Source organism: Colossoma macropomum, unplaced genomic scaffold, assembly GCF_904425465.1.
Source record: "Colossoma macropomum unplaced genomic scaffold, Colossoma_macropomum, whole genome shotgun sequence".
Taxonomy (NCBI): Eukaryota; Metazoa; Chordata; class Actinopteri; order Characiformes; family Serrasalmidae; genus Colossoma; species Colossoma macropomum.
Window position 1 is genome coordinate 48420817 of NW_023494789.1, and position 12528 is coordinate 48433344.

The 12528-nt window shown below is 41.4% G+C and overlaps 1 protein-coding gene across 1 annotated transcript in view; it reads left to right on the forward strand.

The window, feature by feature from the left end:
• Positions 1 to 5219: 5219 nt before the first annotated feature.
• chl1b (cell adhesion molecule L1-like b) overlaps positions 5220 to 12528 on the forward strand; it is an 86103-nt gene continuing 78794 nt past the window's right edge. Inside the window, exon 1 of the mRNA XM_036571556.1 lies at positions 5220 to 5440. The gene's annotated coding sequence lies outside the window, so the exon portion shown is untranslated. The remainder of the gene's footprint in view (positions 5441 to 12528) is intronic.

Here is a 12528-nt window from a genome sequence, read left to right on the forward strand (position 1 = left end):
TTCAGGCCTGCTGTCAGGTTCGTCGGGTTCATGTCATTAGTAAAATGGTCACCACTTTAAAATAAGACTACTCTTATAAAGCGTTCATGAATAGTTTAAAATGTGTTTATTAATGGTTATTAATTAGGTCATAAAGACCTTTAAATCATTAAAAAGCATTTACAACGCATAAATAAAAAGGGCAACAGTGACCTTCTGTTTGTTAAACCTCAGATCATGATGCTTACTGATCTTACTTCGTCTCATTTATCAGTTAGCATTAAACCCGTCAGCTTCACCACATATTCATATGCATCAGATATGACAGTTCACTTTTGCCTTTTTGTTAATATGTTATAACTGCTTATTAATGATTAATAAAGTGTTAATGACCTAACTAAGAACCAAATGATTTTTAAACCGTTCATAAACCGTAATAAGGGTAGTCTTATTTAAAATAGTACCATAAAATGCATACATTCCTTTTGGAGAAGAGTATACAGAGATGATAAGCATATTTTACGGGCACCAGAATGTTCTCAGTCCGCTGGCATGGACAAACGATCTCTACCGTGAGTGTAGAAGTTGTTTACAGGGCTGTGAATGCCAGATCAAATGGCTCTGACTGAAGCCTATAGTGCATGATAGCGGGAGAGCACTGGCTTACTGTGAACCATTGAGGAGAGGGGAGAGAGAGAGTGAGAGAAAAGAGTAAAAGAGAGAAGAGGAGAGGAGAGGAGGGGAGGGAAATGGTCCCCTAGGCTCTACTCAGAACAATGTTAGGTTTGTTAGGCCCGGCTAAACTCAGAGGAGCTGGCAGTTCACCCTTCTACCTTTTCCCATTTTCTAGTCTCTCCGTCTCCTCGCTCTCCTCTGCTGATCTCCACCATAAGTGCTTGTGCAAAGTTCATAAGGCTTCCCTCTGTTTGTACGACCCGTAGTAGCAGCTTCATCCTCCTCGCACTTAAAGGGAGCACCGTGGGCCCCACTTCGGCCCCGGATTGGCACAGGGCTGCTTTGAGTGTTCTCAGTGTCTAGTTTTGGCAATCTGCCCCCACTATCAAACGAGCCACAGTCTTCCTGCCAAAGCCCGTTCTTGTCCCTCCTTCAGCCGGACGTGAATGGAGGACATGGACGTTTTGGAACGGGGGGACGTTTCAGGCATCAATTAAGACTTGTTTGTGTTATCGGTTAAATGAAGATCAGTGGCGACCAACCAGCGCAATTTATCTACATAAACAAGCCAGATTTATTTTCATTCCTGAAGGTGCGTTAACAGATTTTATTTACCCGAACGTCAAATTCAGAAGGGGAACGACATTCCGGTTCGTTAGAATTGCCCTAAAGTGATTAATTGCTTTGATCGGAAGCTGGATCAAAGCATCTGTTGGCAAGGAAAGCAAAACATTTGCAAGTAAAACTATAGAAAGATCAGTCATGCATTTCATATTACTTAAGGTAATTAGCTGCAGTCACAGAGGATGAAATTAATGGAACGTCCAAATGGCAAGCGCGTTAATACATTCCTTATAATTGAATCCCAATTAGGAGTGTTTATGGTGCCTGTGAATTTAATGATAGTCCAAGTAATTGATGGTGTCGTACTTCGCACAGCAAATGTGACCTGCAAAAAAATTAAAAACAAACAAAAAGAAAAAACACAAAACTGTCAGCAAACGTTGGGCAGTAACGATGCCTTTGGCTCAGCCGAGGGTTGTGCTTGGTTCTGTTCTTTAACAACCCGTATCAGCATAATTCAAGCATGACCCTCTACCCCTTCCCCCGTTTCCAATCTCTCTCTCTCCCTGTTACGCCATGTGTCATGCACCCCACATCATACATCATCCAGATTCTTCTCTGCACCCCCCCAGTGTCACGGGAGGGGCTGGAGCTTTCTCTGTCGGCTAGCAAGAGCTCGTTACTAGCCTTCCTACCTCTCCGCTGTGAGCCGAGTCTGCAGATTACGTGGGCTTCGGGGTCCCGGTCCCATCTGTGCAGTGCTGGACCACTGTTGCTGCCCGCCAACTGGTGGCAATTAGAGTGTAAGCAGCCGCTCGCTTGCAGACTGTGTTTGTAAGCATGCTGGAGGACTGGAGCACAGCTTTATGTTGTGCTCATTGCAACAGAGCTACGTTTTGTAGAACGAGGCAGAGCATTAAACACAAATGTGCATGAGCTCACACCAGCACTATTAACGCTGTCCCTGGCTACAGTGTTTGTTCTGCAGTGATTGACTACTTAACGTTAACCTGGTCTTTGATTTAGGAATGTTGAAGACTGTTTTCCGATCTTAACTGAGTTATTGTGTTTCTGTATTTGTAATTTTGACTGTATTTATAACTTTGACTTTTATCGTCTTCTGCTTCTAATCATACTGCTTTTAGTTTGCAATTCATAAATGTATTCAAATTTTCACTTGTACTATTTTTTTATTGTCATTATTATATATACATATATATATTGGAGATACAAGGTTTTCTTCCTACAGCAGCAATATGAAATACACACACAAACACACACACACACACACACACACAAACACAGTGTGTGTGTATATATATATATATGTGTGTGTGTATATATATATATATATATACACACACACACACACACACACACCTACATACATACATACATCATCTAAACCGCTTATCCTTCTGGGTCGCGGTGGGGTGCTGGAGCCTATCCCAGCTGTCATTGGGCGGAAGGCAGGATACACCCTGGACAGGTCTATATATATATGTATATATATATATATATATATATATATATTTGTGTGTGTGTGTATTTCATATTGCTGCTGTAGGAAGAAAACCTTGTATCTCATATATTTAAATATATATATATATTTATATATATATATATATATATATGTACGTGTGTGTGTGTGTGTGTGTGTGTGTGTGTGTGTGTGTATATATTTCATATTGCTGCTGTCGGAAGAAAACCTCATATCTCCAAAATGGTAACTTTACAGGAGAATGAAAAAAACATACTTTAATGTAAGTCAGTGGAACCAGACTTTTTTCCAAGTAATTTTGGGCCATTCATCATGAAATCACGCAATGTAAAGGACAACAATCCCACCTGCTAGCTTGGTTTCCCCCTTTCATGAGTGGTAGTCTGGAAGGGTGAAGGCCAGCATGTGCTTCCCTCCAGACATATGAGGCTCCACCACATTGTACAGCTCAACATGCTTGGAGGTAAACGATAGCTGCTAATTTTGTTACGTCAGCTAACAGAAGCCTACATTGGCTAGGATCACACTGAGAGAGAGGACCATCTGAGAGGGAAAGGACAGCTTTGCTCTCTACCATATTGCTGAGGATCAAACTCAAGCTCAGTCTCCTAATGATAAGACCAACACTTTGACTGTTGCACCATTCAGGAGACCGAACCTTTATTTTACCGCATAGCATAGTGATGTAAATGCTTAACTGTTAACCACCAAATAAAATGTTGTTCAACACTTTTTTGTCATTTTAGATGAACAACAATTCCAATATGAACAGTTACATTAGACATTAGCCTTCACTGTTGTTAAAAAACAACACATTCTGTTTCTAACTAGACGCATCAGTGTGTTCAGTTAGGAACAACACATTTTGGGTTACTTAGAGTGTCTCTGGAGTGTTTACTTCACCAGTTAAAAATACCTTCAAACTGTCTCCAATAGAGCAGTATGAAATACAACTAGGTGACACACTCCGCAAGGTAATATCAGATTTATATCAGACTCTTAAATCAATGGAGTCACAACACTCTATATATTAAACATAAGTGGAAAGCCGAACTGCTGACTGAGACTTCAACAGATAATTGGAAAGATATCTGTTGAAGTGTCATATAACCCTTGTGTGGTGTTGATGTGTTTGTCACTCAGTGGTCTGCTGGACCCACCACATTATTGTTTCTTTAAATCAATACAGCCGTAACAATTTATGTAAAAATACCAGATGCTTATCAAAAGTGTCCAGCGTAGGGTTCTCCTTTAGCAGCTGTAGCCAGTCAGCAGCCTGTCCATGTTGTCCACCTTCACACACACACACACATATATACAAACACGTACACACACAGACACACGCACTAACAGCAGGCCATGTAGGAGGAGAACAGAATGAAGGACACAGCACCTCCACACTTTTACCCCCCGCGGGTTCAGCCCAACACCACATGTGTAATATAAATGTGTAGGGGGGCTATGCTGGTTTTGGACTGCACTTACACTCTACGCTCTCAGAAATAAAGGTAGTAAACTGTCACTGGGGCAGTTCCCCTCTTGTCACTGGGGAGAAGCCCTCAAGGGTACATCTCAGTAGCTTTAGTCAGAGAACCTGATTATACCATAATCCATTGAAAATATATATAGTTGTACTGACTCCACACACCCCGTCTCGTCTCCAAGCTTTTATTTTATTGTTCTGTTTTAAAACATTCGGTTATGAAAAGGTACAAATACGAACTTTTCACCTGGAGAAACTTATTTAAGGTTCACAATCAGACCTTAAAACCACTGCTGTACCTTTGAGGGAACAATTATAGTGTTTGTACCTTACATACATCATCTAAACTGCTTATCCTTCTGGGTCGCGGTGGGGTGCTGGAGCCTATCCCAGCTGTCATTGGGCGGAAGGCAGGATAAACCCTGGACAGGTCGCCAGTCCATCACAGGGCTCACACCTAGGGCCAATTTAGCCTGTCCAATTAGCTTAACTGCATGTTTTTGGAGTGTGGGAGGAAACCGGAGTACCCGGAGGAAACCCACGCAGACACGGGGAGAACAGGCAAACTCCGCACAGAAACGACCCTGGTCGCCCAGCTGGGAGTCGAACCCAGGCCCTTCTTGCTGTGAGGCAACAGCGCTACCCACTGCACCACCGTGCTGCCCCTGTTTGTACCTTGATGAATGAAAAATGTACCTGAATAGAACCTTAATTACTAACAATGTATATGTGAATATTAGTGTGAATTGATGTATGTCTGTATGTATACACCCGAGTGAACTGTGGCCTGACTGTGAAGTGGTGAAACTTTGTGATCCTTTAATAAACAATTAGTTCCAAAAAATAAATAAATAAATAAAAAGCCTTCAAGAAGCGTAAACTTCCCTGTCCAACATTCCTTCACTGGTGCCTCTCTCTCTCTCTCTCTCTCTCTCTCTCTCTCTCTCTCTTCCTACCCGCCCAGTGAAATGAATAGCCCTCCGATCAGGCTTTGTGCGACGTGATTGTCACTCGCTTAATGAGCTTCTTTGCCAGGAGAGAGGCTTTGGCAGCATATGTCTCCCCTGTGCCTCCCATATGCAGCTCCGTGCACCAGCGACACACAGGCACTTCCCTGGGTCCCTCTCGCCTCGCTCTCCTCCACACTCTCCTCTCTCCTCCTGTGGGTCTGCGCTGTGTGACGGAGGAATGCTTATTCCGGAGGCGCGAGGGAAGAGAGGAGAATGAAGCGAAGTCCTGTGAGTATTGAGGCTTGTGTTCGGTGGCTCCGTCTGAGCTCGTTCCAAAGGCAGCCCAAGGCTGGGATTACAGTAGTGGTGCGAGTGTTTTGGGTGTCCGCACGTGCGTTATGGGCAGAGTTGTAGCAAGTTAGGCAGAAGGTTAACCCTTAAGATTACCCTGACTCTCTAGAAGTATAATGAACTTACTAAGCCTTAGAAGTTGCAGTTCTTACTGGCAACAATGAGAGCATGGTGTAATTTGATATTTGAGTTTTTTCTCACGTGTATCTCATTGAAGCAAGAGGAGAAACTCTGTGGGAAGTGAGAATGTTAAGCCGTCAGTTCATACCACACTTGTTTTGTAAGTAGAAGAGGAGATATTTCATCATGATTTGAATTAAACTGCAAAAAATGGTATCTTCTAAAGTAATATTATCTTAAATCTGTTCAGTAAAACTAATATTTCTCCTGTTGAGATTGTTGTAAGCTTAATTTAACATTATTGAACTTATTTCAAGATGTTTTTTATTTGTTTTAAGTGATTTTATTGAGTAAAATGATCTCACTGTAGTTGCAGATCATCATGCTTGTTTTAATAAAAGCCAGCAAAAATGATCTGCCACTATAGTGAGATAAATTTACTTAATAAAATTACCTGAAATTACTAAAAATGTCTAAAAATAAGCAAAATGATCTTATAATAAGTGCGCAACCATCTCAAAAGAAGAAATATTAGACATATCGCCTTGATTTAAGATCATTTCACTTGACAAGATACTATTTTTTGCAGTGTAGATGAAAAGTAAGTGTTGGGTTCAGATTTTGCCAAGTTTTTTGTTATTGGTTGACATTGAAACAATGGACAAAAAATGTCAAGAGTGCGTTATATAATGTAAATTGATTGTAAATGCAATTAATTGCATAAGTAACTACGTAATTGATTATGTGACTGTGTGCTTATGTAATTAAATGCATCATACTCATTAGTACTGGGTATCATTAACCGTATTTTAATATTGGCACCGGTACAGATACCTGTTTTTTACTTTTATCAATACCTTCTTTTCAGTTACAAACTGAAAGTGGGTGTGGCTTAAACTGAATCTACCAAAATGCAGACTAATCAAAAAGTTGTGATATTAACAACATGCATGTGAAGCATAATGTAGGCAGCCAATCAGAAGCCTAGATTTTGGAACAAGCATGCATATTAGCTCACAGATACTGATATTAGGATTATGTACTGTAGTTTGTTATTGAATAGCACAGATTTGTTTTTTACTCAGTAGTATATTAGTAACTGGCTCTGTATCGAAAAGATTTGAATTTCAGTTAAATAATAGCGTAGCAAAACAACTACTGATGGGCCGGTCCACATTTTTTACAGTTCCGATCCGATTCTGATTCCGAAACAAGAGCTCTTTTTATTTTAATATTATCATTATTACTTTTGGTATTGTGTTTAAATTTGTGTTCAAGGTGTTCAAGACACTGGACTCACATCTGAGGTCAAAATATCAGTTGTGAAGCTCGTGGCTTTAACATCTAACTGTGCCGCTAACTATGATGACATTCGGTTGTACAGTTGGTGTAAAGCAGCCTCTGCAGGTGATTAAATTGGTTGTATTATACGAAGCAGCCATACTTTCACCCTTTGGCATGTCGACTTTACACACATTACAAGTAGTGGTCTTGCTTTTCGCCGTTTTCAGACTAAAATATCTCCAAACAAACATTTTAGTCAAACCAACAGTTAACGTTATTTGCTCACTCAGTTACAGACTGAGGTTGGCATGGGTTCATGGTAAGATGTGGAGTGGAATCTGGATGTCGGTGACGTGTCATGTTGCGTTATGTTACATTACAGTGGGTTTGTGGTCCATCTCAAGCTGTGGTCCTGCTCAAGCCATCTCTAAAAACAACAGTAGGCTTCTAAAATTCATTATAAGGCTTATTATCCAGTAACTAATATGAATTTCTCAGTAACTACTATGTAACTACTACTACATAAGATGCTGCAGTTATAAGATTGAGACTGAGGCTCTGGGCCCACTGACAGTTAAAGAGTTACAGATATTTTGAAGCATATACAGAAGATATTTTGAGAGCATCAGGGTCTTTTCTTTTTTTCCCTCATTACATCTTAGATCAAATGAGACATTTGTGTTTGCAGTCTTTGCTTTCTTTTGGTCAGTTTTTGTGGAAAAAAGTCAGTCAGTGCTTCTCTTTCACAGTGTGCTTTTCCTCTTTGGATGGTTTATTATCAGGTGCATCGTGTTCTTTCGTATAAATGTTAGTAATCTTTTATAGCTTGCTGGCTCCGTGGAGACAGTTGTCAGAAAGCTTCCTGTGGCGCTGGACTTCGTCAGGTTGTCTTTCGTTCAAGGACGATAAAAAAGGGCAAGTGGTTCTTGTAAACACTGGATTGATGAAGAAGCGCAGAACGTAGTCCACAACTCGCCCAACTTTCAAACAGAATGTCACAAAGAGCTCGTCCAGATATCACTCCGAGTCAGAGCAGGAAGTTCACTTCAAAGGTGGAGTGGGAGGAAGAAATCAGACCGTTTACTTCGTCGCAGCCTCATATTTGTCTGAAATAACGCGTCAAAAGAAAAGCATCACCCAGCTTATCTGTCAATCAGTGATTCATAATATCTTAAAACCTTATATTGAGTGCGTTTACATGCACTTAATAATCTGATAACTGCAGAAAATTAGATTTTGTCAGTAATGTGATAAATGCGTTTACATGCACTTGAGTAATCAGATGATGGGGAAACTCTGTGTCTACATGAGTCGGACAGTAATTGGATTTCTGCACAGAAGAAGACGCGAGGTAAACATAATGTAAAACTCTTTTTTTAAAAACATCGCACCACTTTAGCTGAAAATATGAACATACATCATCTAGAAGATGAAGAATATTTAAATCCTTCATTTCGTCAAGGATGTATCTGGTTTTAGTGTTTTGCTGCGTCTCGCGGTAACGCTGCTTGTTTACTTCCGTGCAGACTGAGAAATCTGAAAGAAATCAGAGTAAGAGTTCACATGCACTGAGAAATCTGATTACTGAGCTAAAATCCATCCCTGTGACCGGAAGGTCGCCGGTTTGATCCCCTTGGCCGACAGTACGTGACTGAAGTGCCCTTGAGCAAGGCACCTAACCCCCAACTGCTCCCCGGGTGCTGTGGATAGGGCTGCCCACCACTCTGGGCAAGTGTGCTCACTGCCCCCTAGTGTGTGTGTTCACTAGTGTGCATGTATGTGGGTGTTTCACTACACGGATGGGTTAAATGCGGAGGTCTAATTCCTCTGTGTGCAAAACACAGTTGGCAAATGGTTCTAAATTCTATTCTATTCTACTCTGTTTCAAGGCCTTTTCTTGCTATAAGCAGTGCATAGCAACCCACAGCTTGGGTAAAATTATTTATTATATTTGAATTACCCTGTACTCTAAAATGAATGCCATTTTAATTAGTTTTAATTTTTGCATGCACTGTAACATGATCCTGGTATCTATCATAATTAAATCAGGGGGTCATTTGTGGTCTGCCTGGATATCATGACTATTTATACGTGTCCAAATTCACCCTGAACAAAAGATATCAGTAGTACTGCAGAAAGCTGAGAAGGTAGCAAAGTTAACACTGCTGTTAGCTAATTCTGGCCACCTGTCATTAGCTTTACGGGTCCAACTAGCTACTGTGAGCTAGCTAAAGTTAGCTCATCCTAACTGGGTACCTCAGTTTATTAAAACCTTGGTGTCCACCACACTTGCTAGCTTGGTACTGTTAGATTCAGTATTTTGGGCTTATTTAGACTTTTTAGTGTATTTAATTTAGATATATGTTATGTAGTCTTAGAACAAGTGGTCTTAGGAAGTCTGCTACACTGTAAATCTACCATTTGGAAGTGTACTGCTTGTCCTCACATCACAGCTCCTAGTCTGTTGTTTATCCACACTTACTGTTGAGTCATCTAGACAGTTTGGTGCAGGACAAACCCAACCTCAGTTCTTTTGTTAGAACTGTATAAAATCAATGCTTTTTGCTTAGTCGCTAGAGAACATTCTGCTCTGGAAGCCTCAGACGTGGACTGTTCCTTATCTGTGGCCATCTATATTTGCAAATGAACTATATTTTCATCAGACCACAATCTGTCTGCATTTACTGTGACGTTCCTGAGAAACTGCAACCTAGCTATGTGTTTCTAAAGTACCTATCCAGATCACCTGGCTGGAGCCAAAACTTTGTGATTCTAGGACAACAGAAAATGTTTTTCATGTGTAGTTAAGTATTAGCCTAGCATTTATCACTCTCACCAGCATCACAGCCACTCATGCACCAAAAAAGGTCTTGAACATGGAAAACTGAAACTGGTTAATATTAGCGATGGCACTGATCTAATACCAGCTTTGAGCTTGGAAGCCCAGTTTTAGATGATCTCATGCCCAGTACCAGGCCAAAAAAATAGAAAACTATTCCTTTTAATATGCCACCAGAAGAGTTGTGCTAAGTGCACGTTACTATCGGCAACAGTAGAATCATTTTATCAGTTTCAGCTTATAGAACCAGAGCTTTCTGTGAGCTACCATGTTTTCTATCACTGTATAAAAGATGCACAAGGCTTCCTTTGATTGTTGGATGTGCTGTTTTTCTTTTTTTCAGAGAGAATGTGAGCTCACTCAGTATGCAGTTCAGATCAGTAAGAGCATTTCATTATAATCAGATTTATTGTGATTTATATTCCCATATATGAGATTCATATTCCCGTTCATGTGTTCCAAAAGATGGTTTGTGACACAAACTGAATAAAAATCCCTGAATTTTTCGGCTTCAAAACACCAGCACTGAGAGATTGTGTGATTAACAGAGAAGAGCAAATTAAATGGCAGAAATAACCACTTTTTATGGTATAAGTGGGTTAAGAGGGTTAAGTGAGGTACTTTTATTAAAAATAGCTCATTTTAAAGCTTTGTAGCACGTAAAGAAAAATCGCCAGTGTTGGCCGGTGCTGAATTTTAAATTTTTGGTTCTGTATCGGTATCAGAAAAGAAGGATTGTGCCATATCTAGTTGATATTTTTCTAACCATATACACACACATTCAGGACTGTCCAGCCCATGTAGACTAAAACATAAAACGGACTACTCTACTGGGAATATTCGCAAATTTCCCAATGGCAAGCCTGCACTTGTTTCCCAGTGACCACAGCTGTTCATTTTTGGAGATACAGTTACAGGCAGAAAAAAAAACAGCTATTCTTTTCTCCCAACGTCCAACATCAGCACTGGGAAATCAAAATTTCCCTCTTAGGTGCCAAAAGTAAATTGGCTTTAGTGCTGACGGATGGAATCGGTCAGATCTAGGATACAATTTCGTCCTGTCTTGTTCAACTGTGGCCGAGTCGGATTCTAGGAGATTGCCAGTATCCGTCAGGTGTTCTGAATGAATGTTGGTTTCCACCAAATAACCCACTGGGTCCATCTTTAAGATTGCTCCCACCTTCCCCCCCTTAAACCCACTTCAGGGCACTCCGGCATAATATGATTATTGTCCCCTGCATGCAGCTCTTCTCAGTGACTCAGAGACTTCAAAGACAGGGACAGAAATGGTGTAGAAAATCAGCATCCGCACATGCAGACAAATCCCTCGCTCTCATGTACAGTACCTGCAATTTTAACAATTTCTCTCACTTGGTCTTTCTCCGAAACCCTGGCTCTCTTTTTCTCTCGCCGTCTCTCACTTTCAACTTGACAGCACATCTGTGATCGCTGAGCCCTTGAACAGTCTCTTTCATTCTTCACTGCCTTTGCGTGTGACCTTAGCTGTACAGGCAATTCATTATTTCCCCCCCGATCTGTAATGGCACGTTCTTCCCAAGAACAGCACATCTCTATAACGTACAGTAAGGACTATAGTTTCTGAATTGCCATTTCCTCAGCTCGAATTATGAATGGCGCACTTCTGAGAAGCAAAGCAGTGCGGTGTAGATTAGGTGCCCGCTGTTTCTTAATGCGCTCAGCAAGCTTCCAAGCTTTAGAAAGATGAGCATAGCCTCTGCGACCAATATGGCACAGCAGAGATTCAGGCAGCTTGTTAGGAGATTAAAAATGATGGTAAACGTTTATTTTTTCTTTTAGCCAGCTTGCTGTTTCAGAGCATCCGACCAAGGATTTCTTGGCTGTTGATGAGGGGAAGGCTTGACCTTTTGCCCTGAGAGCGCCCAATCCATAAAATCAAGAAGAGCATGTTGCAGGTTACTGATTTGGGAAAAGCTCTGGATTTGATGGGGCTTTTAAATTGCGTTTTGCTAGGGGCTAGGGACCCGTCGATCTCTGTCACCGCTCAGCGGACTTTCACTGGGGTCGCGAGGTCATTCGTCATCCCGTCACCAGGGAGCTTAGGTCAGGAACTCCACTGTTCATTTATTCCGGCTCAGGATGTATCCGCCATCGTCTTCCCTCACTTTCTGTCTTTCTCTAGCATCATCACCCACTCCGTCCATCCCTCGATGTGCCCGCTCCAATATATACCTTCATTCTTTTTCTCTTCTTTGTTCATCGCTGCGCGGTCTCCACCGCCCACTCCAGCACCATCCCGATCGCTCGTCTCTAGAGTGGGTTCATGATCCACACCCACGCTGTCCCTTCCCTCCTCCTTCTTCATTCCATCTCCTTCAGCCTCTCCTCAGCAATCCCTCCGTCTACCAAGCTATATTTAACAGGTTTATGACCTGCTCCTAATACATTCAGCTATTGATCACATACATCATCTCTGATAATACCCACTTCTATTCCAATTCCCACACAATAACTTCGCCCACGTCTCTCTCCAATCTCTAGCTTCATTCCTCCACACCTCCTTTTCCCAATCCCTCTTTCCTTGCCCATCCCCCCACCTCACTTCCAACCTGCTCCATGTTCAGGCTCCTGCAGTATTAATGGCTTGGTAATTGAAGTGCTCCCTCTCCAGCCCGCGTGAGAAAAAGCGCCGTGAAACGGGGCCAAATTCTCAATTAGACGAGGTTATTATTTAATATTGCTCCCGTTTCCTAATCTCATTAGCCAGCCTTGTTTCTTGTTGTTGCCTCGACTGCAAAGTTTT